A 22781-nucleotide genomic window follows, 5' to 3' on the forward strand; every position below is an offset into this window, starting at 1 on the left:
GGTTATATATTTTTCTTTTTGTTTTGTGATGATTTGGTTGGGCCAGATTTTCTGAGGGCTGTCCCGAGGCTCTATGGGGTTGGTTTGGGTTGGTGAACTGAGCCTCAGAACCAGCTGGCTGAGGGGACTCTTCTCTGGTTTCATCTCTTGACATTGTAGAGCTGTGTGATGGAATGTTTTAGGGTCACTTGTTTTTAGATGGTTGTAAAATTTGATGGCTCTTTTTTCTATTCGAATGAGGAGGGGATATTGGCCCAATTCTGCCCTACATGCGTTATTTGGAGTTTTTCTTTGTACTTGCAATACAGTCTTGCAAAACTCTGCATGCAATACTTCAATTGGATGTTTGTCCCATTTAGTAAATTCATTATTAGAGAGTGGACCCCATACTTCACTGCCATATAGAGCAATTGGTTCTATAACTGATTGAAAAATTTTGAGCCAGATTCTAATTGGAATTTCAATTTTGATGTTCCTTTTAATGGCATAGAATGCTCTTCTTGCTTTGTCTCTCAGCTCATTCACAGCCATGTGAAAGCTACCTGTGTTGCTGATATTTAGTCCTAGATATGTGTAGTTTTTGGTGTGTTCTAATAGAACTGTGTCCAAATAGAATTTATATTTGTCATCCTTATTTCCGGACCTTTTTTGGAATATCATTATATTTGTTTTTTTTAGGTTAACGGTCAGAGCCCAAGTCTGACAGAACCTGTGAAGATGATCTAGGTGTTGCTGTAACCCCTCTTTAGTGGGAGACAGCAGCACCAGGTCATCTGCGTACAGCAGACACTTGATTTCAGTGTTGTGTAGGGTGATACCAGGTGCTGTCGATTCTTCTAATGTTTTTGCCAATTCATTCATGTAGATGTTAAATAATGTTGGACTTATTGGGCAGCCCTGTTTCACTCCCCGCCCCTGAGAGAAGAAGTCTGTTTGCTTGTTGCCAATTTTAACCGCACATTTGTTTTTAGTGTACATTGATTTAATAAAATCATATGTTTTCCCTCCAATACCACTTTCTATTAGTTTATAAAAAAGACCTTCGTGCCAAATTGAATCAAATGCTTTCTAGAAATCTACAAAACACGAGTAGATTTTGCCTTTGTTTTGGTTAACTTGTTTATCAATTAGAGTGTGGAGGGTGTAAATGTGGTCTGTTGTACGATAATTTTTTAGAAATCCAATCTGGCTTCTGCTCAGGACGTTGTGTTCGTCAAGGAAATGATGTAGTCTGCTATTTATAATACTGCAGAGAATTTTCCCCAAGTTGCTGTTAACGCATATTCCTCTGTAATTATTTGGGTCAAATTTGTCTCCATTTTTATAGATTGGTGTGATCAGTCCCTGGTTCCAAATATCGGGGAAAATACCTGCAGTGAGGATAATGTTGAAGAGTTTGAGTATAGCCAATTTGAATTTGTGGTCTGTATATTTGATCATTTCATTTAAAATCCCATCAGCACCACAGGCCTTTTTGGGTTGGAGATTGCATATTTTTTCCAATAATTCTTCTTCTGTAATTGGGGTATCCACAGGATTCTGATAGTCTTTGACTGCTAATTCAAGGATTTGTAATTTTTCTTGTATATTTTTTTGTTCTGGGCTCTTTGTTATATTGCTGTAGAGGTTTGCAAAGTGATTTCTCCACATATCCCCATTTTGGATAGCCAACTCCTCATGATGAGGTTTGTTTAATTTATTCCAATTCTCCCAGAAGTGGTTTGATTCTATGGATTCCTCAATTCCATCCAGCTGATTTCTAATGTGCTCTCTCTCTCTCCTTCCCTTCTTCCTCAGACCCCCTTCTCTCTATGTATATATATATATATATACTCTCTCTCTCTCTCTCTCTCTCTCTCTCTCTCTCTCTCTCTCTCTCTCTCTCTCTCTCTCTCTCTCTCTCTCTCTCTCTCTCTCTCTCTCTCTCTCTCTCTCTCTCTCTCTCTCTCTCTCTCTCTCTCTCTCTCTCTCTCTCTCTCTCTCTCTCTCTCTCTCTCTCTCTCTCTCTCTCTCTCTCTCTCTCTCTCTCTCTCTCTCTCTCCTCTCTCTCTCTCTCTCTCTCTCTCTCTCTCTCTCTCTCTCTCTCTCTCTCTCTCTCTCTCTCTCTTCTTCCTCAGACCCCCTTCTCTCTATGTATATTTTCTCTCTCTCTCTCTCTCTCTTCTTCCTCAGACCCCCTTCTCTCTATGTATATATTTTTTCTCTCTCTCTCTCTCTATCTCTCTCTCTCTCTCTTTCCCTTCTTCCTCAGACCCCCTTCTCTCTATGTATTTTATCTCTCTCTCTCTCTCTCTCTCTCTCTCTCTCTCTCCTTCCCTTCTTCCTCACAGACGCCCTTCTCTCTATGTATTTTCTCTCTCCCTCTCATAATGAGGCTGAATACAATGAGCCTGCAGTCTAAAACACAAATGCATGTGCACTCGCTCACCCACATACACCACACACACTCCCTCCCTCAGTCTCTGAGTTCCCTATGAGTCCAGTCTATTGTAAATAATTGTGTTTTGAGAAGCCTCTCTCTCTCTCTCTCTCTCTTAATCAACCTGATTGATTAGACATGGAGCATAGGTGGGTACCAGCCATATGCTGTGTGTGTATGTGTCTTCTGTTTTTCAAGGAGCCTCTAACTAACCCATATCGATTGCCACACACACACACACACTGGGGTCGCTCCAGCTCATTTAGACAGAGTCCACCTCCAGCTGCTACTATATAATCAGCCATATCTCCCACAATGCACTCTGGGACAGAACATAACAACTGCTTCAAAAATGGTACCCTATTTTACCTTCTATAGGGCACTACTGTTGACCAGGATCCATAGAGCTCTGGTCAAAGGTAGTGCACTATATAGGGAAAAGGGTGTCATTTGAGATGGAAAAACTGAAAAAAATCCTTTCCGCCTGTTTTTCATTATTTGTATCCCTGGAAAGCTGAAATGACTCATCCCCCAACCCCACCAATTCAAAGACACACACACCAACCCACCCGTAGACACACACCAGGGAATACTGCGAAGGTCGGCATTATTTTTAATAATCATTTGAAATAATCCAAGCGTGGCTAGGCTCTCTGTGGAGTGTCATTTAATCTGTCCTGTACAGATAGGGAGCCCTGCTAGGGACAACCAACACCTTAATATGGCTGCAGTCCCGGTAACGGGACCGATATGACAACAGCCAGTCCAAGTGCAGGGCGCCAAATTCAAAACAACAGAAATCTCATAATTAAAATTCCTCAGACATTCATGTGTCTTATATCATTTTAAAGGTAATCTTGTTGTTAATCCCACCAAAGTGTCCGATTTCAAATAGGCTTTTCAGCGAAAGCACTACAAACGATTATGTTAGGTCACCACCAAACCACAATAAGCACAGCCATTTTCTCCAGCTAAAGATAGCTTCACAAAAACCAGAATAGAGATAAAATGAATCACTAATCTTCGATTATTTTCATCAGATGACACTCATAGGACTTCATGTTACACAATACATGCATGTTTTGTTTGATTAAATTAATATTTATATAAAAAAATCTGAGTTTACATTGAGGCGACTAGATTCACTAAATGCAAAAACATCAAGTGACTTTGCATAGCCCATCGTTTCAACAGAAATACTCATCATAACTATAGATGATAATACAAGTTATACACATTGAATTATAGATATACCTCTCCTTAATGCAACCGCTATGTCAGATTTCAAAAAAACTTTCCGGAAAAAGAAATGCACGCTATAATCTGAGACGGCGCTCAAAAATAGCATACCACAGCTGCAAAGATGGCGTCACCATAAACACAAAAATACATGATAAATATTCCATTACCTTTGATGATCTACATCAGAAAGCACACCAGGAATCCCATGTCCACAATAAATGTTTGTTTTGTTCGAAGAAATCCGTTATTTATGTCCAATTGTTAGCGCGTTTGGTAAACATGTCCAAACGCTAATTCTGGTCAGCTTTATAATCGGACAAAAACTTCCAAATGTGATATTACCGGTCGAAGAAACATTTCAAACTAAGTACTGAATCAATCATTAGGATGTTTTTAACATATAGCTTCAATAAAGTTCCAACCGGAGTATTCGTTGTTCTCTTCGTGAGCAATGGAACGTCAGTGGCTTCCATGAAGAAAAAGCATGATCGGGAAATGGCTGCTTGATGGACACCTGACTGATTCTGCTCTCATTCTCTCCCACAACATCATAGAAGTCTCATTGAAATTTCTATTGATGGTTGACATCTAGTGGAACCCCTAGGTAGTGCAACATCATTAATAGCTCAAGTGGATTTCTTTAGGGACCTGTGTGTATTTTGGTGAATACACACAGGCTCAGATTTCTGACTTCCTGTTTTGATTTCAACTCAGGATTTTGCCTGCCAATATGAGTTCTGTTAATCTCACAGACATAATTCAAACAGTTTTAGAAACTTTAGAGTGTTTTCTATCCAATACTAATAATGATATGCAAATAGTAGGAACTATGACTGAGGAGCAGGCCGTTTGATATGGGCACCTTTCATCCAAGCTACTCAATACTGCCCCTTCAGCCATAAGAAGTTAACACCTCTAGGTGACAGGGAGAGCTATGACACCAGAATAGTACAGATCAGTGGAGGCTCCTCAGAGGAGGAAGAGGAGGACCATCCTCCTTAGTAAATTTCATAAAAATATTAAAACATTAAAAAAGTTATCCTTTTTAGATACAACTATACTCAATATAATCATCAGAGAATGAATCTAGTACTGAAAGCATACGCTACAGCTAACTAACACTGCAGTGCATATAATGTGGTGAGTGTTGGACTCAAAGAAAGAGATTAATTTCTTAAGCAAGAGAGAGAGAGAGGGAGAGATTTTTTCCCACTTATCTTAGCTAGCAAATGCAGCCAGCTAGTTTAGCCTACTCAAACACCCGGCTCAAACAGAGAGGGATGCTATGTTAGCTAGCTGTCTATGGCTATCCAACACTGGAACTCTTCCAAGTCAAGTTAAACTTTGATTTTATTAATTTATTGACATCTGTGTAACTGCTCAACTGCTTGCTGACTGACTGTCCTGCATGATTGTAGCGGGTTTACTAATGCATTCGTTCTAGTAGCTATGTTGACTAGCTATGATGTTAGCTAATATGGTGATAATGATGTAGGCTGTGTAGAGGTTATGATATGAAGGTTTGGCTTGGACAGCTTTTTTCACCTGGTCACAGACAGCTGTTGTATTGTGCACTGAAGTCCACAAGCGAAGGGAAAAGGTGAGAGGAGGAGAGCGCGTAGATGCGAGAAGGAATTATACAATGAGCAAACTGATGATGCTGTTTGTATGTGGCTGCTATGAAAGTGAACTGTGTTTGCGTGTGATCAGGGGTGGATTCATTCTGCCGATTCTGTTGAAAAATGTTTCCTAAATGGAAGCAAACAGAATGAAACGGGGATAAACATATGTGAATTTGTTCAATAGAAACTCTCGTTTGCAGCTGTTGCACTAATGATTACAAACTAGATCATCTAGATGCAGGCACGAGTGTGCAAGGTGGTATTGAATGTGTCACTGTTTGTCACCTTGATTACTCTAATGTTTCAGTTGACCTGTGCACCTACGTTGTAAACTTTCATTCATAAGCTAAGTTGTACAGTAGCAGCTTCATAATGGGTACAGGGAAAATGTGAGGGTACTGTAGTAGCCTACACCTTCCATGTTGCATTGAGCTGGGTGAATGGAATAGGAAAGCTCATTAAAAAAGTGTCCTCCCTCATTTTAAACATCACTGACTGCCACTGGTACAGATGTAGGATCTTAATTTGATCACCTTGTTGATGCAGGAAATGTCCAGTGTATACAAGGCTTAAAAGGGCTTCTAAAGTTTGTAATTTCCATATTAAAATTTCAGACAATTTTTTTTATCAACCCCTACAAAACACATTCATTATAATCCACACAATAATCAACATTTCCGGTTGCTGCAGGATTATTTTCCTGTTGTGAGAAATTGGTCAAATTAAGATCCTACATCTGTTGGTGGCCTAACATCCTAACACACACACACACACGTGTTAGTAGAATGAACTATGGTAATCTCTCTATGACTAATGACAGAGAGAGACAGAAAAACAAAGGGAATTGAAGAAATGTCCCTAAGATCACCAAAGGCTTCCTCTGATCACACACCCGTCTCTCTTTCTCTGTATTATTCAACTCCCTTGTTAGAATTGGTATACTATCTGCCTGCAGTCACATTGACAGTCTATTCTCCCTGCATCGGTGGGCTGTGTGTGTGTGTGTGTGTGTGTGTGTGTGTGTGTGTGTGTGTGTGTGTGTGTGTGTGTGTGTGTGTGTGTGTGTGTGTGTGTGTGTGTGTGTGTGTGTGTGTGTGTGAGACTCTGATGGGATTGCTCTCCTTACAGGCGTGCTCTGTGATGTACATCTCAGGTGGTTTAATCACGTTGTTTGGCAGTGAGCAAGACGATTGTCAGGTGTGTGCTATGTATTGACATTGGTTGGCAGTAGCTCAAAACAATGGAGATTACACACATTCACTGTTCTGCTGAGATGTGACAAATACAGCAGGAGACCTCTCTGGTGCCTATGCATAGCAAAGTGCCTGCCTGCCTGCCTGTCTGCCTGTCTGTCTGTCTGTCTGTCTGTCTGTCTGTCTGTCTGTCTGTCTGTCTGTCTGTCTGTCTGTCTGTCTGTCTGTCTGTCTGTCTGTCTGTCTGTGGGTGTTCCAGTTGTCAGTGATTTACCCTGGGGGTCAGGTGAGTTATGATGGTGTTATTGATCCAGCCAGCCTTGGTGTGTAACAGGCCAGACCTGATTGAGCCTCTCACAATTTATTACACAGCAAATAATATCACACACACACACACACAGACCCACATCAAATAATATCTGGGCAAATATGGACCTAGCTGTCTCAGTGCTAGAAGCTGGGATTCAGGCTATACTAGAAGAAGAAGTTACATGTAGGAAGTAAAGGCTGACCTTGTCCGGCTGAATTTGATCAATAGAAACTCTTGTTTGCAACTGTTGCACTAATGATTACACACTAGATGCAGGCAAGAGTGTGCAAGGTGGTACTGAATGTGTCACTGTTTGTCAAATTGATTACTCTAATGTTTCAGTTGACCTGTGCACCTACGTTGTAAACTTTCATTCATAAGCTAAGTTGTACAGTAGCAGCTTCATAATGGGTACAGGGAAAATGTGAGGGTACTGTAGTAGCCTACACCTTCCATGTTGCATTGAGCTGGGTGAATGGAATAGGAATGACAGTCATCTAATATGCTGTAATGGAAATAAGGCCAGGCTCATCAAAAAAAGTGTCCTCCCTCATTTTAAACATCACTGACCACCACTGGTACAGATTTAGGATCTTCATTTGTTTTGCAGGAAATGTCCAGCGTAAGGAAAGGTGGAGGATGAAGGGAGAGAGGGAGAGAGGGAGGGAGGGGTGTTAGTGACACACACACACACACACACACTCTCTCTCTCAGGGACCACCGAACCAGACTGAGAGGAGCACTGTGACATGTTGCATTGTGGGAGTTCTAGTAGCCTACACTGTGCCCCAACACTGAGAAGATAGATAACAAACCTACAGCACAGGCAAATAAATAAATAAATGTGTTATCGTGAACCAAGATATCCGGCATTAAAAGTGTTGTAGGCAACTCATCCACAGACGACATACAAAGATGTAAAACAAATATATTAGAATGAACAGAGAGATCTCTTGCTGAAAGAGTTATAGAGGCGCCGTGCTGCTGTCAAAGCACCCACTCTGTCTCCTGTCTTCTCTCTGATTGGCCGACGCGCTTGAGAGAACAGCTAACAAACCATTCAATCACCCCTGACGAAGGATGCTTCGATATTCTAAAATCTTTTAATTTGACAATTTAATTACCCTCCTCTAATCTATAATTGGTTTTCCAGTTGCTGCCAATGTGTTTAGTATTTACCTATTGTGTTGGTTGATTATGCAGATATTCAAATTGCATTTAGACTGATCATCTGTTCATTTATCAAGCCATCTTTTTACATACAATGTGTTTATTCACTAATCTATCCATTCATTTCCATTCATTTGTTGATTCAATCCATCACTCCATTCAACTATGCAATGATGTGTGTTTCTGTTTATGAAGTGTAACGATCCGAGCACGAGAGCAACTTACACTGTAACAGAAACCTGTCTTTTATACTCTGAAATGTATTACTGCAGCATACAGTAAATAACGGAGCATTGTGGGAAAATGTTTGGCGGGGAAATCATTTCTGTATTTGGAATGGTACTGTAATACCACCCCACAGAACACAGTCCAGGGAGGCATCTTTGGAGCGCCAAAACCCTTTTTACCACTAGTGGGCACATGGTATTATTGTCTCTGGCTCAGTAACATATTTTGATGCAGTCGTGGGGTAGAATGCTGTACCAGTTTAACTCCTATGTGGTTGTGGTGCCCCATCGCAATGTATAAGGGACAGGTTGAAGGGGCAGTAAGTCTTAAACCTTAAATGGTTGAGCGTGTTGTCTTTTGGTCTGTTTAGCCCTGTAGTTGCTGTCGGTTTGGAAGCCATTGTTAAGGCCTCTAGAAGTGCAAGTGATACAAAAACAGCAAATATTCATTAATATGCTGTAACGGGGAAACACTTTACCTAGCAGCCAACCTGCTTGCACCAATCCCTTGTTATTACAGTAAAATACAAACACTTCCCCTCAATTAATGTAATCATTCTTTCATTCATTCCTTCCTATTACAGTAGCATCTACTTTTTACGGTATAATACAGTCAATCTTACAGAATGGCACTGTTTGTAATTGATACGGTATTTATATTACAGATGTACTGAGTTTTACTTGCCACTGAGCTGCCTGTCAAACAAACTTACTGTCAAATTCACGGCAACCCCTTTACAGTGTAGGTACATTTACTAATGCATTCAGCAATTACCATGAAGTGTTTATCCAACCCCTCTGCCTATCCAGACAGCCATCTATGCAATTATGTGTGTTTCTGTCTCATAAACCGGTGTTCCATATTTTGCATTTGTTTATCTAGTGATCCATCCATTCATTTCCATTCATTTGTGTATCCAACCCATCCATCCATTCACAAAATAACACCTCACACCCATCCATCCATTCACAAAATAACACCTCACACCCATCAATCCATTCACAAAATAACACCTCACAATAACACCTCACACCCATCCATCCATTCACAAAATAACACCTCACAATAACACCTCACACCCATCCATCCATTCACAAAATAACACCTCACAATAACACCTCACACCCATCCATCCATTCACAAAATAACACCTCACAATAACACCTCACGGCCGCGCCCCTATTTGACCTAGATAGTGTGTGTGTTTGTACTGATATGTAGACTATGTGTGTGTTTGTACTGATATGTAGACTATGTGTGTGTTTGTACTGATATGTAGACTATGTGTGTGTTTGTACTGATATGTAGACTACGTGTGTGTTTGTACTGATATGTAGACTATGTGTGTGTTTGTACTGATATGTAGACTATGTGTGTGTTTGTACTGATATGTAGACTATGTGTGTGTTTGTACTGTTATATAGACTACGTGTGTGTTTGTACTGATATGTAGACTATGTGTGTTTGTACTGATATGTAGACTATGTGTGTGTTTGTACTGATATGTAGACTACATGTGTGTGTTTGTACTGATATGTAGACTACATGTGTGTGTTTGTACTGATATGTAGACTACATGTGTGTGTTTGTACTGATATGTAGACTATGTGTGTGTTTGTACTGTTATATATACTACGTGTGTGTTTGTACTGATATGTAGACTATGTGTGTGTTTGTACTGTTATATATACTACGTGTGTGTTTGTACTGATATGTAGACTATGTGTGTGTTTGTACTGATATGTAGACTATGTGTGTGTTTGTACTGATATGTAGACTATGTGTGTGTTTGTACTGATATGTAGACTATGTGTGTGTTTGTACTGATATGTAGACTATGTGTGTGTTTGTACTGATATGTAGACTGTGTGTGCCTTTTCTTATTCATGTACTTCTGTCCTTCAGCTTTTCTTGTCTATTAATGTTCTGTATTATGTCATGTTTTGTGTGGACCCCAGGAAGAGTAGCTGCTGCTTTTCCAGCAGCTAATGGGGACCCTAATAAAATACCAAATACCATCCATTTATTCATGCAATCATGTGTGTTTCTGTCTTTGTAACTGGTGTGGGAAAGTGCAGTGACACACACACACACACACACACACACACACACACACACACACACACACACACACACACACACACACACACACACACACACACACACACACACACACACACACACACACACACACACACACACACACACACACACACACACACACACACACACACAATGATCGAAACCACCTCCTCCTCTTCCCAGCCAACCAATGACACAACGTTAGTTTGATGCAGCAGAGCCCAGGACAGGAGACACATTTTCTTCTCTATACCATTTCAGATGTAGAGAAAGAAAACAGCAGCAAGCACATAATCACTAAGACATATCACTGAGGCAAATAAATAGAATTAGTGTAAACAGCGCCCCCTGTTGCAAAATTAGAGGTAAAGTGGCACCACGGAGAATGGATACGGAGCCCCCTGTTGGTCAAATAGAGGTAAAGGGGTCCCGAGGACAGTATAAACAGCGCCACCTGATGGTCCAGTTGAGGTAAAGGGGTACAACGTACAGTGTAAACAACACACCGTTGGTCAATTAGAGGTAAAGCAGTACCACCGACAGGATAAAAATAAGACTGGAGAGAGAATGACCTAAAGAAGCCTTTTCTCTCCCTCGGCGTGTGTGAGATTGTCCCAGGATATGCCTACATGTGTGAGTGTCCCAGGATTGGCCTACATGTGTGAGTGTCCCAGGATATGCCTACATGTGTGAGTGTCCTAGGATATGCCTACATGTGTGAGTGTCCTAGGATATGCCTACATGTGTGAGTGTCCTAGGATAGGCCTACATGTGTGAGTGTCCTAGGATATGCCTACATGTGTGAGTGTCCTAGGATAGGCCTACATGTGTGAGTGCCCCAGGATATGCCTACATGTGTGAGTGTCCTAGGATATGCCTACATGTGTGAGTGTCCTAGGATATGCCTACATGTGTGAGTGTCCTAGGATAGGCCTACATGTGTGAGTGCCCCAGGATATGCCTACATGTGTGAGTGTCCCAGGATATGCCTACATGTGTGAGTGTCCAAGGATAGGCCTACATGTGTGAGTGTCCCAGGATATGCCTACATGTGTGAGTGTCCTAGGATATGCCTACATGTGTGAGTGTCCAAGGATATGCCTACATGTGTGAGTGTCCCAGGATATGCCTACATGTGTGAGTGTCCTAGGATATGCCTACATGTGTGAGTGTCCTAGGATATGCCTACATGTGTGAGTGTCCAAGGATATGCCTACATGTGTGAATGTCCTAGGATATGCCTACATGTGTGAGTGTCCTAGGATATGCCTACATGTGTGAGTGTCCCAGGATATGCCTACATGTGTGAGTGTCCAAGGATATGCCTACATGTGTGAGTGTCCTAGGATATGCCTACATGTGTGAGTGTCCTAGGATAGGCCTACATGTGTGAGTGTCCTAGGATATGCCTACATGTGTGAGTGTCCTAGGATAGGCCTACATGTGTGAGTGTCCCAGGATATGCCTACATGTGTGAGTGCCCCAGGATATGCCTACATGTGTGAGTGTCCTAGGATATGCCTACATGTGTGAGTGTCCTAGGATAGGCCTACATGTGTGAGTGTCCCAGGATATGCCTACATGTGTGAGTGTCCTAGGATATGCCTACATGTGTGAGTGTCCTAGGATATGCCTACATGTGTGAGATTGTCCTAGGATAGGCCTACATGTGTGAGTGTCCTAGGATATGCCTACATGTGTGAGTGTCCCAGGATTGGCCTACATGTGTGAGTGTCCCAGGATATGCCTACATGTGTGAGTGTCCTAGGATAGGTCTACATGTGTGAGTGTCCCAGGATATGCCTACATGTGTGAGTGTCCTAGGATATGCCTACATGTGTGAGTGTCCTAGGATATGCCTACATGTGTGAGTGTCCCAAGATATGCCTACATGTGTGAGTGTCCTAGGATAGGCCTACATGTGTGAGTGTCCTAGGATAGGCCTACATGTGTGAGTGTCCTAGGATAGGCCTACATGTGTGAGTGTCCTAGGATAGGCCTACATGTGTGAGTGTCCCAGGATATGCCTACATGTGTGAGTGTCCTAGGATAGGCCTACATGTGTGAGTGTCCTAGGATATGCCTACATGTGTAAGTGTCCAAGGATAGGCCTACATGTGTGAGTGTCCCAGGATATGCCTACATGTGTGAGTGTCCTAGGATATGCCTACATGTGTGAGTGTCCCAGGATAGGCCTACATGTGTGAGTGTCCTAGGATAGGCCTACATGTGTGAGATTGTCCCAGGATAGGCCTACATGTGTGAGTGTCCTGGGATATGCCTAAATGTGTGAGTGTCCTAGGATAGGTCTACATGTGTGAGTGTCCTGGGATATGCCTACATGTGTGAGTGTCCTAGGATATGCCTACATGTGTGAGTGTCCTAGGATAGGCCTACATGTGTGAGTGTCCTAGGATATGCCTACATGTGTGAGTGTCCTAGGATATGCCTACATGTGTGAGTGGTGATAAAGGTGACCCCAGTGTCAGTGGACTAGTCACACATTTATCTGATTGTATTTGAAATATTCACAAGTCTACTGTCTGTGAATCACTATCTAAAGCAAATGTTTCATCAATGGTCGATGCGCTGGAGGCAGCCACATAATCAATCAACCGGTAAATTCATTAATAACGCTTTTACAGACCTCACACCATCGCCTCATCTTTCTCCTGATACATTAGTGTGGTTGAATGAGTGAAATTATATATGATTAATCTAAGGCAGGGCTCTCTCCGGGAACATGGTTGGAGTGAAAACAGTGGGATATCTCTCCAGGAAAAGGGTTGGAGAGCACTGATCTAAGGTCTCCCTTTCAGCCAATAGAACAGCAGAGTTTATTGAGATTATCGTGACTTGTTGTAGCTTGATATCGGACTCAATTGAGAATGTAGGTTACTGTCAAGAACACAATCAGCGCGCACCCCTGTACAGGCTACCCGTTGACCGGTAACAGACCTAATTTAATCACCGGCCTTTGTTCAAGCACGTACACTCTCACGCACATGCGTAATGTGCGTGAGAGGGCGTCATGCACCCTTTATTTTAGTAGTGGCACGAGGTACCTGTGGATGGGTGGAGGGAAGTCCGGGGTGGAATCAGCTCCCCTCCGGAAGTTGGCGAATTTAGCATTTTTCAAACAACCTGAAACAACTTTTTTTCCTGGATTCTAAAGCCATAGTCATTATGCCTAATTATATGCATAGCTTTGCTCCGTGGTGCACCTTGGATGGAGCCACTTACTAGGGAGAATGTGCCTTGTCTGCAATGCCCCCTCTGCAAAATACTGCTGACAGATTATGGTAAAACCTGAATTTCAAAAGGAAGTTTAGTCATTCATTTTACATAGGAACATTTTTAAACTCGAAAAATCTGAGGGGGCACAAGGGCGTGACGCCATACGCAGACATGTCAGATCATCGTGTGACCCTTTCTACTAAATCTCCAGACGTGTCTGACCAAATAAATAGCATATCCACTTAACGTGTATGTACTTGCGTGTAGGTTACGTGCGTGCATAAAACAACAGCAATTAAAAATGAGGAAAATAAGTATTTGTGTTTTACCTTTTCTGACATCAATGTGTGCTGCGTCGCCAGTCGTTGAGGAGAAGAGGGAAATTCTCACACAACACCGAGAATATTCTTCTGTTTTCTTCTATGTCTTCTATCTTCATTTACTCAAATCCCCAAAACAGTTGCCAATATCCAATCAGGAATAAGTCAGGGAATCCGAAGTATACACATTCCAGCTGAGACGGTGAAGACATTCAGATAACATAGTTGCAAATTATGCGACCTTAAAATGATGGACCACCTGTGCACTTAAAAACACACGGCGGAGGTCGGTTTCAAAGCGAGAAGATCAGATTCGGCTCTTTCTTTGTAGCTTTAGTAACTCCTCAGTTCACTATGTCTGCGCGCAATGAGTGTCTCTTGGGAACAATAATCCACATGCTTTATTTCACTTTATGAATAATATTCTCCAACCTGGTCCGTTTTTTCTGGGTTTTAAAGTATGATAAACGTTGTATCCAAGTTGATTTACAGAGATAATATATCCATGAAGGCTCGCGTTGCCGTCCACTGCGCACCACGCGAACCGACTATTGTAGGCTATCCACTAGAACTCGTTGTGCCGTACCTTCATTCTTCAATGTGGGTAAATCGACTGGTGATCGATGGAGAGAGCATTGGAAGTCCCTCGCAGATGGTGATATGCCCCCTTTTCTCCTCCTCTCACCACCAGAGTCAAGCCATTCCCTCCAAGATACCGAAAACGGGTCAAAATGTTTCAATAACTGCACGATTAACGTTCAACCTTCATATTTTTGGAATAAGGCAAAGACAAAAAACAACAAATGGGTTTCCTTACAGTGTAGTGTGGTTAGGTTATTATTAATGCGTAAAATAACAAAACGCACGTCGTCCCCTTTCTTGCAGCCTCTGAATCCACAGACGATAATGTTTTCACATTAGTCTATTGAAATCCCAAGTCCTCACTGGCTGTCTGGCGTTCCTTGTCTCGCAGCTCATGTCTGAACGTTCTTCAACTACGGAGAATTCACATCACTTCAGGGGAGTGGAGAGCGCGAGAACCCCAACACGGAGCAGTTAACGTCAAACCCAACGGGCGGAGGCTTTCCCTGATGCCTGTTGACTGACAACTCCCTCCTGGTTCCCGGTACGTTCCAGAATGTCTCTCTGGCAAACGGAAGAGTTAGTCTGATACAATCCCAGTGCCCCGCGTGGGAAAAACAGTGAATGTTTGTCGAAATGGCAATTTAACCTAGAAAACCGGAAAACTAAATAGCTTACTTCCTGCTGTTTTTATCATTTCCCTTCTTCACATCGGAAAGCGGAATATTCTCGAGCTGGCTCGCGCTCCCGCTAAGATCTTCGGTGGTGGGGGAGAGATTTCCGTTGAAATTCCGCAGAAAACAATCAGCTGCGCAATTATCACTTGGTGGATAACTAGGCGCGCGCTTGTGTGTGATTCAAAAGCAGCAGCGGCGGCGGCAGAGCGACGGGGACAGGCGCGCGGGGAGTGAGGCGGAGAGGAGAAGGGGAAGCGCACAGATACAGTACTGTATTTATCTAGCTCTCTTTCAACCTGTCATAGAAAACACAGTGAGAGACAGACACACTCACTCCTAGTACAGAGGGGAAATGCCAACGGAAATAGGCCTACACACATCAATAGAAGAACTGACTGGCTGGCAGCACAGGGGCACGAGACAAGTCTAGATCAACGTTACATGTTCCAGAAGAATCTCCATGGAGATGTGGGCTGTGATTTGTTTAACTCACTGCTGAATTAATATGGCTTAAAGAGAAATCTGAGGGGGATATAACCAAGCCCTGTTGCCATGCCGACAATTATTCTTGCAGATAAAGAAAATAAATGTACTGATGCATAAATATTGTCTTTTGAAGTCTGATGGTTACCTTGGAAATCTAGGCCCAGTGTTGCTGATTCATATTATAGGATACCATCTTTCTCATGCCTTCAAATTGTGTTCACTGTTAGATGGGAGATTTAGCAAGAGGGACAGACTTCCAGTAGCAAACCTCGTGAGAAAGACGAGAGCAATGATTTAACTCAACCAAAGCTCTCTGTTTCCTATGAGAGAGAGGACATAGAGCGAACGTAACAGATCAGCACCATGGACAGCGAGTACAGAGACTAAAGCTGTTCTGAGCAACATACTGCATATATAATTCAGGCATAGTGTGTGGTCGTTGGACGCTCATAACACATCATCCTACAAGTGATTTCCACACAGTACTACTGTTTCATTTGTCATCTGTGCTGACAACCAATAAGACCCATGGTATTTAGTGATATGGGGGTTGACGCATAAGCCGTGGTCCCCACGGTTATATCTGCAGAGCTGACGGGTTTAGGGTCAATACATGTTAACGTCAATCCACGGAGGCAAAAAGGACAAAGTCGGAGTTTAATTCAATACAAGCTGTGAAAGGAGAGTTGAAAATGAAGAGAAGGGAGACCTGAACGGTGGTGTTTGGGAAAGATTTGGTGAAGTGGTGAAAGAGGATAATATCAGTGCTGCTGTGTTATGTGTGATGATTGTGAGGCGCCACAAATTCGACAGTCACAAGATGGGGACTTCAAATAGGCCTATCTCAAGGGAACTGTAGCCTACTGTTCAGATCGGTTAAACGGAAACTGAATTCTAGACACACATAGCCTTACTATTAACTCCTGGAGAACAGGGGTGGAGAAACATGATTTCTTTCTTTCAGCATCTCGAGAGAATGCGAATGCTCAGTTAGGTACCGTACTATATGTAGAGGCGCTGTCTTTATCAGCGTCATAAAAGCTGATAGCATTCAACCACATAAAATATGCCTCCAAGGCGAACTGAAATCTTATCAGAAATATGTTGGGTCGTTTTCACAGGTTTCTATTTCCACGCTGAAGATGTCTATATTATTGTTCCGTTAATTAATAAGGGACTAGTAAAGGCTCAGCGCACTATTTTTGTGAAAAATGTTAACTTAATGTATTTTAGTGTTTACCTGCATTTGTAACTTGAGTGTCAAGCCCTGACACTCAAGAGATCCTTATTTATTCTCTATGTTTGGTTGGGTCAGGGTGTGACTCGGGTGGGAGAATCTATCCTTTCTATTTCTTTGTTGTTTTGCCGAATGTGGTTCCCAATCAGAGGCAGCTGTCTATCGTTGTCTCTGATTGGGGATCATATATAAGTTGTGATTTTCCGTTTGGGTTTTGTGGGGTGTTATTGTCTGTTTAGTGTCTGTGCCTGACGGAACTGTTCGCTTTCGTTTTTGGATTTGTTATTTTTGTTTGAGTGTTTATTGTAAATAAATATCATGAACACTTTCCACGCTGCGCTTTGGTCCACTCTTCCTTCCACCGACGACGAGCGTTACAGAACACCCCACCAAAGAAGGAACAAGCAGCGTGGCCAGGAGGACTGGACATGGGAGGAAATCCTGGAGGGAGAAGGACCCTGGACACGGGCCGGGGAGTATCGCCGTCCAAGGGAGCGAGAGCGGAACGGCGACTATACGAAGAGTTCGCTCAATGACGGAAGCACGAGAGGCAGCCCCCCCCCCCAAAATAATTCGGGGGCACACGGGGAGATTGGCGGAGGTAGGGTTTAGAATTGAGCCAACTCCCCGTGCTTACCGTGGGGAGCGTGTGACTGGTCAGGCACCGTGTTATGCGGTGATGCGCACGGTGTCTCCAGTAAGCATTCACAGGCCGGTGCGCTCTGTGCCAGCGCCCCGCATTTGCCGGGCGGAAGTGGGCATCCAGCCAGGACGGGTTGTGCCAGCTCTACGCTCGAGACCTCCAGTGTGCCTCCACGGTCCAGTGTATCCGGTACCTGCTCCACGCACCAGGCTTCCAGTGCATCTCCCCAGTCCAGTGAGACCTGTTCCGGTTCCATGTACCAGGCCTCCAGGATGTCTCTCAGCCTGGTAAGACCTGTGGCAGCTCCACGCACCAGGCAGCCAGTACGTCTCCTCAGTCCGGTGAGACCTGTTCCGGCTCCACGTACGAAGCCTCTAGTGATGATCCATGGCACGAAGCCTCCGGAGATGATCCATGGCACAGAGCCTCCAGCGACGGTCTCCAGTCCGGAGCCTCCAGCGACGGTCCCCAGTCCGGGGCCTGCAACGAGGGTCTCCAGTCCGGGGTCGGCGACGAGGGTCCCTGCACCAGATGCCCACCCGGACCCTCCCCTATAGGTTCAGGTTTGCGGCCGGGAGTCCGCACCTTTGGGGGGGTACGGTCACCCCCTGACCTTAGAGAGCCATTTTATTTCTCTATTTGGTTAGATCAGGGTGTGATGTGGGGTGGGCATTCTATGGGAATCATACTTAGGCAGCCTGTTTTGCCACCTTAGGTTGTGGGATGTGTGATGTGTACTTTGTCAACAAATATTTGTTTTAACAGGACAATCACAGCATGACGTGACACTTCAGGCCAAAGAGCTCAATTCATTTTAGAATAAATACTTTCCCTACGCAGTGTATATATATATAAAATGAATTGAACTCTTTGGCCTGAATGACAAGTGTCACGTCTGGAGGAAACCTGGCACCATTTCTAAGGTGAAGCATGGTGGTGGCAGAATCATGCTGTGCAGATGATTGTCCTGTTATTCAGTGACAGGGCCCGGGGGACTAGTCAGGATCGAGGGAAAGATTAATAGAGCAAAGTACAGAGAGATCCTTGAGGAAAATCTGCTCCAGAGTTCTCGGGACCTCAGACTGGGGTGAAGGTTCACCTTCCAACAGGACAAAGACCCTAAGCACACAGTCAAGACAAGGCAGGAGTGGCTTCGGGACAAGTCTCTGAATGTCCTTGAGTGGCCCAGCCAGAGCCCGAACTTGAACCTGATCTAACATCTCTGTAGAGACCTGAAAATAGCTGTGCAGCAACGCTCCCCATCCAACCTGACAGAGCTTGAGAGGATCTGCAGAGAAGAACGGGAGAAACTCCCCAAATACAGTTGTGCCAAACTTGTAGCGTCATACCCAAGAAGACTTGAGGCTGTAATCGCTGCCTAAGGTGCGTCAACAAAGTATTGAGTAAAGGGTCTGAATACTTATGTAAATGTGATATTTCAGTTATTTATGTATTTTTTTGCAAAAATGTCTACAAACCTGTTTTAGTTTTGTCATTATGATGTATTGTGTGTAGGTTGATGAGGGGAAAAACTATTTATTAAATTTTAGGAAAAGGCTGTAATGTAACAAAATGTGTAAAAAGCGAAGGGGTCTGAATACTTTCTGAATGCACTGTATATATATATTTTTTTGTGATTTTTCAGTGGGTGCTGCAGCACCCTCAGCACCCCTACTTCCCACAGCTATGGATTGAACTATTCTTTCTACCGGTTCATGCCATTATTCTGATGATGCCATTATTCTGATGAGCGAGGGTTTATTTAGTCTTCTAGGGCAACATATCATGACAAGAGAGAAACTGTGTGTATCTAATTATAGACAAGTTGACTAACAAATAGCCTACCAAAAATTATAAGCAGAACCATATGTAAATCAGGCAAAAGAACAACCCTGCACCCCCTGTCAAGAAATCGTTACACCGTCTTTGACTGCAGCCTACAGCACATGTTCTATATTTGTGAGTGAGGGTCAGGTGTGGGCAACATGTTTTCCCTTTATCACACAGTCAGGTGGTTGTGGATGGGTTAGTAGTTATTGTGCGGGTGAACAAACAGCTAATCCACCACTAATGGTATTGTTTTTGATCCCCTGTTGTTCTCTCCTGAAATCCAGACCTGGTTTGTGTTAACATGCATTCCACTACTTGTATTCTGTGTCATGTGGCAAACATTTCTCTCTCTCCAAGCATATGTTTGGCATTATGACAGATAGTACATGGAGTGGAATTTAAGCACAAACAGACTGGTACCCAAGCTATTACGTTTAGCTCAGCTGTTGTTCAGCTGTCAGTGTTCATTGAGTCCCATATCCATCCACCCCAGAGACATTAAAACATTTAAAAAATCAATGGCAATCTGTCATTAATCTACCCCTGGGGTAGACCGGGATAGACAGAGGGCAGACTGGAGGAAGACTGGAGGTAGACGGGGGGTAGACTGGAGGTAGCCCGGGGGTAGACTGGAAGTAGATTGGGGGTACACCAGAGGTAGACCGGGGGTAGACCGGAGGTAGACCGGGGGTAGAATGGGGGTAGACCGGAGGTAGTGTAACTGGTGCGTAACTGGTGGCAAGGAAGTCAGACGCAGGAGAGCAGAAGTAGGTAATGGCCGGAGCAGTTTAATTCCAAAAACCAACGGCACCAAGAAAATAACAATTTGGGTACAGAACCGGATGCACACCAGTCAACATGTGCACAAGCACTTAAAAACAAACAATACCACACAAAGACATGGGGGGAACAGAGGGTTAAATACACAACACGTAATGAGGGAATGAAAACCAGGTGTGTGGGAAATCAAGACAAAACAAATGGAAAATGAAAAATTGATCGGCGATGGCTAGAAGACCGGTGACGTCAACCACCAAACACCGCCCGAACAAGGAGAGGAACCGACTTCAGCAGAAGTCGTGACAGGTAGACCGGCGTTAGAATGGGAGTAGCCTGGAGGTAGACCGGAGGTAGACGGGGGTAGACTGGAGGTAGACCGGGGGTAGACTGATGGTAGACTGGGGGTAGACTGGTGGTAGACTGGGGATAGACTGGGAGAAGACTGGGGAAAGACTGGGGGTAGACTGGGTATAGACTGGTGTTAGACTGGAAATAGACTTAAGGTAACCTGAGGGTAGACTGGAGGAATACTGGAGATATACTGGGAGTTGACTAGAGGTAGACTGGAAGTAGACTGGAGGTAGATCGGGGGTAGAATGGAGGTAGACTGGAGGTAGACCGGAGGTAGACATGAGGTAGACAGGAGGTAGACAGGAGGTAGACTGGGGATAGACTGGAGGTAGTCTGGGGGAAGTGGAGGATGCCTGGAGGTAGACCGGGGGTAGACCGGAGGTAGACCGGGGGTAGACTGATGATAGACTGGGGGTAGAGCGGAGGTAAACATGAGGTAGACTGAAGGTAGACTGTAGGTAGACTGAAGGTAGACTGGGGATAGACAGGAGGTAGACTTGAGGTAGACTGGCGGCAGACCGGAGGTAGTCTGGGGGTAGACCGACGTTAGAATGGAGGTAGCCTGGGGGTAGCATGAAGGTAGACCGGGGATAGACCGGAAGTAGACCGAAGGTAGACAAGGGGTAGACTGGGAAAAGACTGGAGGAAGACCGAGGGTAGACTGGGGGTAGACTGGAGGAAGACCGAGGGTAGACTGGGGGTAGACTGGAGGTAGACCGGGGGTAGACCGGGGGTAGACCAGAGGTAGACTGATAGTAGACTGGGGATAGACCGGTGGTAGACCGGCCGTAGAAAGGGAGTAGACTGAAGGTAAACATAGGGTAGACTGGAGGTAGACTTGGGGTAGACTGGTGTTAGACTGGAAGTAGACTGAAGGTAACCCGAGGGTAGACTGGAGGTATACTGGAGGTAGATCGGGGGTAGAATGAAGGTAGACTGGAGGTAGACCGGAGGTAGACTGGGGGTAGCCTGGAGGTAGACTGGAGGTAGCATGGAGGTAGACTGGAGGTAGCATGGAGGTAGACCGGGGATAGACCGGAAGTAGACCGAAAATAGACAGGGGGTAGACTGAGGGTAGACTGGAAGTAGACTGAAGGTAAACCGAGGGTAGATCGTGGGAACACTGTTGGTAGACTGTAGGTAGACTGGAGGTAGACTGGAGGTAGACTGGGAAAAGACAGGAGGAAGACCGAGGGCAGACTGGAGGTAGACTGGGGGTAGACTGGAGGTAGACTGGAGGTAGACTGGAGGTAGACTGGGAAAAGACAGGAGGAAGACCGAGGGCAGACTGGAGGTAGACTGGGGGTAGACTGGAGGTAGACCGGAGGTAGACTGAGGGTAGACTAGGGGTAGACCATGGATAGACTGATGGTAGCCTGGAGGTAGACTGGGGGTAGACAGAGGGTAGCCCGGGGGTAGACCGGAGGTAGACTGGAGGTAGACTACAGGTAGACTGGAGGTAGACCGGGGGTAAACCGGAGGTGAACTGCGAGTAGACTGAAGGTATATACAGTGCATTTGGAAAGTATTCAGGGTCCTTTTATTTTCCACATTTTGTTACATTTCCTGCCTTATTGTAAAATGTATTCCCCTCATCAATCTACACACAATACCCCATAACGACAAAGCAAAAACAGGTTTTTATACATTTTTGCTAATTTACAAAAAAAAATCTAACTGAAATATCTCATTTACATAAGTATTCAGACCGTTTACTCAGTACTTTGTTGAAGCACCTTTGGCAGCGATTACAGACTTGAGTCTTCTTGGGTATGACGCTACAAGTTTGGCACACCTATATTTGAGGAGTTTCACCCATTCTTGTCTGCAGATCCTCTCAGGTTGGATGGGGAATATTGCTGCACAGCTATTTTCAGATCTCTCCAGAGATGTTCGATCGGGTTCAAGTTCGCGCTCTGGCTGGGCCACTCAAGGACATTCAGAGACTTGTCCTAAAGTAACTCCTGCTGTGTCGTGGCTGTGTGCTTAGGGTCGTTGTCCTGTTGGAAGGTGACTTTGCTCCGTTCATCTTTGCCTCAATCCTGACTAGTCTCCCAGTCCCTGTCACTGAAAAACATCCCCACAGCATGATGCTGCCACCACCATGCTTCACCGTAGGGATGGTGCCAGGTTTCCTCCAGACGTGATGCTTGGCATTCAGGCCAAAGAGTTCAATCTTGGTTTCATCAGACCAGAGAATCTTGTTTCTCATGGTCTGAGAGTCTTTAGATGCCTTTTGGCAAACTCCAAGCAGGCTGTCATGTGCCTTTTACTGAGGAGCGGCTTCCATCTGGCCACTCTACCATGAAGGCCTGATTGGTGGAGTGCTGCAGAGATGGTTGTCCTTCTGGAAGGTTCTCCCATCTCTACAG

At 44.2% G+C, this 22781-nt stretch overlaps 1 protein-coding gene across 1 annotated transcript in view; it reads right to left on the reverse strand.

The window, feature by feature from the left end:
• Positions 1 to 14686, reverse strand: part of LOC139567966 (uncharacterized) — an 86698-nt gene extending 72012 nt beyond the window's left edge. Inside the window, exon 1 of the mRNA XM_071389611.1 lies at positions 13833 to 14686. The gene's annotated coding sequence lies outside the window, so the exon portion shown is untranslated. The remainder of the gene's footprint in view (positions 1 to 13832) is intronic.
• Between the last annotated feature and the right edge of the window lie 8095 nt (positions 14687 to 22781).

This window comes from Salvelinus alpinus, chromosome 2 (assembly GCF_045679555.1).
Source record: "Salvelinus alpinus chromosome 2, SLU_Salpinus.1, whole genome shotgun sequence".
NCBI lineage: Eukaryota > Metazoa > Chordata > Actinopteri > Salmoniformes > Salmonidae > Salvelinus > Salvelinus alpinus.